Source organism: Phyllobates terribilis, unplaced genomic scaffold (assembly GCF_046119375.1).
Source record: "Phyllobates terribilis strain yellow unplaced genomic scaffold, ASM4611937v1 Scaffold_461__1_contigs__length_1441779, whole genome shotgun sequence".
NCBI classification, from domain to species: Eukaryota; Metazoa; Chordata; class Amphibia; order Anura; family Dendrobatidae; genus Phyllobates; species Phyllobates terribilis.
Genome location: NW_027363221.1, coordinates 636,056 through 643,538, shown reverse-complemented (window position 1 = coordinate 643,538; position 7,483 = coordinate 636,056).

The window sequence follows — 7,483 nt, the reverse complement described above, 5'->3', positions numbered from 1 at the left end:
GAAGGCCGGTCTCACCCGTCTATCCCAAAGGCGTGTATCAAGACGTATGGCCAATGACATGTTTGCCTCCAACGACTGAGAGGTTTCATATACTGCCAAGGCATCTTTCAACCTTTCAGTAAGCCCCTCACAAAATTGACTTCTAAGGGCTGAGTCATTCCATTTGGAATCCATTGCCCATCTACGGAATTCCGAACTGTACGTTTCCACTGACCAATTCCCCTGCTCAAGGCGATGTAGCTTAGACTCAGCCAAGGCGACTCGGTCAGGGTCATTATAGATGAGCCCCGAAAAAACCCTCCACAGACTGGAGGCAAACCGAGTCCTGCAGTAAAGAAAACACCTACGACTGAGGATCTTCCAGCAGTAGAGAGATCACAATTCCAACTCGTTGCTCCTCATTTATGGAGGAGTAAGGACGAAGTTTAAAATACAGTTTGCATGCCTCCTTGAATACAAAAAACTTGTTCCTACCTCCAGAAAACCTGTCCGGGAGGGCAACTTTGGGTTCAGTTTGGACAGGCCTACCTAAAGAGACCCCCACATCGGCGACCTGTAGCCGCTGGTGCTGCTGCTGTACCTCACCGTGGAGGTCATTCACCTCCAGGGACAACTTGTGCAGCCGCACGGTGAGCTCTGCAACTGAACTCATACCAAGGGAGAAAGGGAAAAAAAGTACATGCCTAAAAACAACAAAGTGTCAGTTTTCTTTTTTTTTCCTTTCAAAATGTGCTTGGCTGGTGATAATGTCACACCAAGTGTGGGAAAGACATAGTGCAACACAAAGGGAAGAGGGAAAGGGAGCCCAGACTCTAGGTAAAGGGGGGAAGTGGAGACCTCCTATCTGCAGCATCATATCTATCTAGTGTCACCCTGTCTCCCTTAATGTCCCTGTATTGGCTCTGCACCAATCGCCGTACGCGTGCCTCGCCCTGTCTTTCCCTGGCGTATGGCTATGGCTAGGGAAGGAAGGAGATGAGCACTAGTCGGTCTCCACTAAACACTATATACAATAAGGGTACACAAACAGGGGGAAATTGCTTAGCTTTAGACGACTCCAGACAAATGCGCATGCGTCCTCAAGCTACAGAGAGGACTAAGTACTACTCTTGCTAAACCTTCACAAGTAGTAATGAATATCATCGGCAACTCCCTCTGAAGCACAGCAGGTATTTATACAGACAGGCAGGGTGTTAATTAGACGGAGGTAGCCGCTGGGTCCTAGAGACAGCCTCTAAGAAGATGTCTGTAATGCCAAACGTAGAGATCTCCTGCAACCAACTGCAGGGCGACTGTCTGTCACTCTGACACACCCGTGACAGCTAATGTCTTAGATAAACTATACCTGACCAATACAACTTTCCAGGCGGTTACATTTGCAATTGTGTATTTTTCAGTAACTCATATGAACTTTTTTGTTCAGAGTAGTCACTTTTTTTTTCAGACATAAAAATCTTTTTTTATCCCAAATAGTTTCAGCAAATTAACCTTTTTTCCAAAAATGGTTTTATGATTTCACATATGTATTGCATTGCTGACGTAACACCTTCCATTGTTCATGCTTCTGTGATAGAAGCAAAGGTGAACTTTGGGATTCTGGAAAGCACAGCAAAAAAAAACATCCAGCAAAACTGTAACGTGTGAACATAGCCTTACGTCAAAGTACATAGTCTTTCATATTTTCAAGGAAATTTAAAATATACTGCATTTTAGGGCCTTTGAAGTGACTTTGAAGGGCCTCTTTATTGTAACATCCTAAAAGTTACCCCAGTTCAATGAATGGAGGCTTCAAAGTATTCAAATTTGCTAATCCTTAAGGTGCTTTACATTAATTAATGCAAAATGGAATCAAAAAATGAAAAATTCCATTAAGTCAAATTCCATTCAGATAGAATGTTACTTCAGACCCAAATTTTAGCCTGCACAATGTACTATGCAATTTCTCCTGAACGCAGCATTACCCCATATAGAGCATATATTTACATCTCATTAAGGGTATACAATTAAGTTTAAAAATTGCACATTTTTCTACATTTTCAGAAAATTTGGAATACTTTAATAAATAACGACTAAACAACTGATCCAGTACGAACAGGTACAATGTTTTACAAAAACAAAATCACAATCTCAGAATCACTGACAGAAGCATTTTAAAGTTATTACCACAGAAAGTGACGTATCAGACTTGAAAAATGGGGCTGTCAGGAAGGTTAATGCTGATTACAAGACAGGGTTAAGAAACATGGAATGATAATGTACAGTACATACCTATTGGTGAAGGGTCCTCTTCCTCTTCCTCTGTAAAGTAATGAAACACTTATTAGTCAGGGTGAAAAAAAAATATACCGTATTTTTCGGATTATGAGACACACTTTTTTCCTCCAAAATTTTGGAGAAAAGTGGCGGGTGCGTCTTATAGTCCAAACTGTGTCCCATACTATATAACTATGGCTGTGGGTGGTGGGGGATGTGGGGGCAAAGGCAGCAGGGCACAGGAGGCAGCAGCTGCCTGCTGCAGCCTCCACTGTGCCCGCTGCTACAGAAAATGAATATTCAATTTCCTTAATAGCGCATACACTCTACCGGCTCCTGCTGTGCTCGGTCTGTGTGCCCGATATTAAAGTCCATGAATATTCACTACAATCCACTCCCATGGGTTGTAGTGAATATTCATGGTCTTTAATAGCGGCACACTGAAAGCCAGCCGCAACAGGAGCCGCGCTGCAGGTACAGTGTGTGCGCTATTAAGGAGAGTGAATGGTCACTGCTCCCCACGCACAGAATCCCAGCGCGGGGAGCAGTGACTATTCTGGCACAGCATATCACTGTTTGAGGGCACATGGAAGAGACGCCATGTGCGGCTCACACAGTGAGTGTCGGAAGAAGAGCGAGATGAAGCACTGAAGGAAAGAGGAGGTGAGTGTGATTGTTTATTTTTGTGTGTGCAGCGTGATGGGGATCAGGGGGTGCCAAGCATACCAGGATGGAGTGGTGCCAAGCATACCAGGATGGGGATCAGGGAGTGCTTTTCATACCAGGATGGGGATCAGGGGGTGCCATGCATAACAGGATGGGGATGAGGGGGTGCCATACATACCAGAATGGGGATCATGGGTGCCATGCATACCAAGATGGTGATCAGGGGTGGCATGCATACCAGGAAGAGGGATAAGGGGTGTCATACATACCAGGAAAAGGGATGAAGGGTGCCATACATACCAGGATGAGGGATGCCATGTAACCAGAAAGAGGGATGAAGGGTGCCTTGCATACTAAGATGAGGGGGGCCATGCATACCAGGATGAGGGGTGCCATGCATACCAGGATGAGGGGTGCATGCATACTTGGATGAAGGGTGCCATGCATATCAGGATGAGGGGTGCCTATCATACCAGAATGGGGATCAAGGGGTTCCATGCATACCAGGATGGGTGATTGGGGTGCCATGCATACCGGGATGGGGGATTGGGGTGCAATGCATACCAGGATGGGGATGAGGGGTGCCATGTATATCAGGATGGGGGTGAGGTATGCCATGCATATCAGGATGGGGGTGAGGGATGACATGCATATCAGGATGGGGATGTGGGCCATGTATAACAGGAAGGAGAGGGCCATGTATACCAGGGTGGGGGATATTAACAGAATTGGGGAACATTACCCCTATAATAGTGCCGACAGCAGAACCCCTCCCCCTTAACAGTGCATCATGACCACATTTTTTGCTTAAATTTTTTTTCTATTTTTCCTCCTCTAAAACCTAGGTGAGTCTTATGTTCCGATGCGTCTTAGGCTAAGTGCCCACGATGCAGAAATGCTCCGGATTTTATCTGCATCTCCTTGCCAGGAAAAACGCATGTGGATTTTACATGCGTTTTTCCTGCCAGGTAGAAGCGTTTGTGAAGCGTTTTTGCATGCGTTTCCACATGCGGGTCGTAAAGCGCTTTACCAAGAGATTTTAGCATCACTTGGAAAAGTGCTTGAAAACTTGATCACACTATATAAATCCATGCAACCGGCATGGATTTATATAGTGTGACCAAGTTACGATGCTCCAAATGCAACATCAATAGTAAAAAAAAAGAATAAAATGGTACACTCACCTTCCGATGGCCCCCGATCTCTTTCTCCGGTGTCTTCGACGGCTCGTGGTGGTGTCGTCAGCGGTCGCATGACCTGTCACATGAGTAAATGACGTCATGGAAGGTCCTTTTACACCACCGCAAGCCGCCGAAGACACCGGACACCGTAAAGGAGACCGGGGGCCATCAGAAGGTGAGTATAATGTTCTTTTTTATTTTAATTCTTTTTTAACTACAGGTGCTATGGTACCCGGGTCTGAAGGAGAGTCTCCTCTTCTCCAGACCTGGGTACCATCCGCGCATTGAATCGCTCAATATCCGCATGTGTACATGTAGTCATGCGGATATTATGCGATTCAATGCAAGTCAATGGCGGCAATTACGCCACGTTTCCGCAAAATTAATGGATGTGCTGTGGATTTTTCCGCAATAATAAGCCGCAGCGGAAATTTCCGCAGCATGTGCACAGCACATGCGGATTATCATTGGGGACCATTGCAGACCTTCTACCAAGCGTTTTTTAAGGGTTTCCGCGGCGGAATTGCTGCTGCAGAAAAGCTTAAAAAACGCATAGTGGGCACACAGCCTTATAGTCCGAAAAATAAGGTATATATACTATGTATGCATATTATCTATATATATATATATATATATATATATATATATATATATATATATATAGTGTATATACATATATATTTCATGCTCACCATAAATGAGTAGACACCATTTGAAAAGTCACAATTTCAAACATTTTGACAAGACTAAGCGTCACAGAACATTTTTGTAGGGATACTTTGTTCACATTGGTATGTGAATCTATCTGTAATGTGGAGCTGGCGCTGAGTCACTTTTTTAATAGCACTTTATTTGTCCATGTGTTATATACAGTATGTCATTTGGAATTTTTAATCCTGAATCATTAAAAGGTATTTTTTAAGTTTACAGAGTCTAATTTCTTGTAAAATACGAACATTTTTTTTATACCCAAAACAAGAAAGTAAGGTTAATATTATAACTTTCATGACAAAATCTTCAGTTGTACTCAAATTAGTTGATGCAAACATGAATACACCCCACATAAAAAAACACTACATCTAGTATTTTGCCTGACTTTCATGATTTCTAAAGACAGAAAGTCATCTAGGAGTTGAATAAACAACTTAGCGACAAAAAAATGACCTTTTTAGAGCCTGGATGCTGCATGCAGCGTGATGCTCAACTTATCTCTTCAGAATTCCCCATAGGTGTTTCATTTGGGTTCAGATTAGAAGACATATTTGCACACAAGTGGAGAGAAAGAACCACATCAAATGACCAGCACACCTCCTAATCATATGATAAATATACAAAATCTTTATTCCAAGAAATATAAAGACATACTATACGCTTAAAAGCATTTAAAAAAACAAACATATATACACAGAAGAATCTTGCCCCTATAATAATCAAGGATATAGATTCAAACTCAAGGTAACGCAATGTAGCTCCAATGCTCCATTAGATGTACCCAACAAGTAGTCAAAACAAAATATAAAAAGGTTTTGAAATGCTGTAGAGAGAAGACTCAAATAATGAACAATTAGAATAATTTCATATATATTAGCAAATCCTGAACAGCAAGAATAGTATCATATGTATTAAAAAATAACAGAGTCTAGAGATATGGACATACCTACACAGTAGTAATTATTTCCCACTATAAATGCAAATATTAGAGTATCACTATACACAGTCTTGTGGAACCTGGCATATCATATATACTAGAAGACATACTTGGTCACTGAATCATTTTCACTCTGTTCTTCAAAAGTGCAACATATGAACATATGTGTGTTTTGGATCATAGCCATGTTGGAAAAATGTATGTCTAGTAAGAACTTGTGGTAGCATCTACTTTTTCAATATAGACCAGTACAATATGAAGTCATGATGCCTACAATGAAATGAAGCTCCCCGACATTAACTGCACCCATGCAGCCCCACATAAGGACACTGCAGCCACCAACATGTTTCACTGTAGGCATCATGCATTTTTCTAAATTCATATTTCCTAATCCATAATGACTACAGTAAACATGGTGGCAGCAGTGTCCTTAAGTGGAGCTGTATGAGTACTGCTGGTGTTGGGGAGCTACATTTCATTGAAGCTATCATGAGTTCAAAGATGTACTGCCCTATATTGAAAGAAAAGATGCAACCAAAACTCTGTGCCCATGGTAGACATACAAGTTTCCAACATGACAATGATCCAAAACACACATGTTGCCTTTCTGAAGAAGAACAGGGTGAAAGAGATTCAGTGTGCAAGAATTAATCTGAACCCAATCAAAAAACCTATGGTAAATTCTGAAAAGCCTGTTATGATCTGCTACAGGGACTAAGGAAAGACAGGAGATCTGTCCCTACAATAGAACTAAACTAGATCCCTACAATGTAAAGGGGAACCTGATCCTGCGATCAGACCCGCTAAAGTCCTCGGCTAGTCTGTACGAAGACCTATAGATGTGAGGGAGGGATCCCTACAAGAAGTAGGGACTGGGATAAGTTGGACACCTCCTAGCAGAAATAGTAGCAGTCAAAGACAAACACACAACAAAAAGCATAGAGGTCAGAAGACCTAGCAAAACTAACAGAGAACGGCAACAGAGCACCAAGCTAGCTCAAGAGTAGTAAATACAATGAAGTCCAGCAAGGCCAGGAGGGCGGAGCCGGATTAAATAGGCAAAAATGGTCATGTGACCAGCAAACTAAAAAAAAACTAACAGGAGAGTTCTAACAGTACCCCCTCTTCTAAGAGGATCCTCCGGATCCCCTAGGCCCAGGCTTACCAGGAAACCTCCTGTGAAACGCTCTGACAAGTCTGGAAGCAGAAACATCATCTGCCCTCACCCATGAGTAATCCTCAGGTCCGAAACCCTTCCAAGCGACGAGATAGTGCAAACTCCCTCTATACCGTCTAGAATTTAGGATGCGGGAAATTTCATATTCCCCGTCCTCCACCACCGGAGGAACAGTGGCAGAGGCGTCACCATCCGACACATCAGATTTTTTCAACAGAGAAACATGAAACACCGGGTTAATATTCCAGTACGTAGGAACCTCCAACCTAACAGCAGATTGGTTAACTATCTGAAGTACATTAAAGGGCCCTACGAACTTGGGACCCAATTTTTTAGAAGGAATCCTCAATCGCAGATTCTTAGAGGACAACCAAACCATGTCACCAACAGCAAACAAAACCTCTTGCCGTTTCCTATCAAAGTACCTCTTAGATTTTTTGTTAGCCTCCTGAAGATTACCACGCATATCCGTCCAAACTCTCTCCAAATCACCAGAAAAACTCTCCTCCTCAGGCACAGCCGAAACCAATTTGGAGAATGACCCAAAACACGGATGTC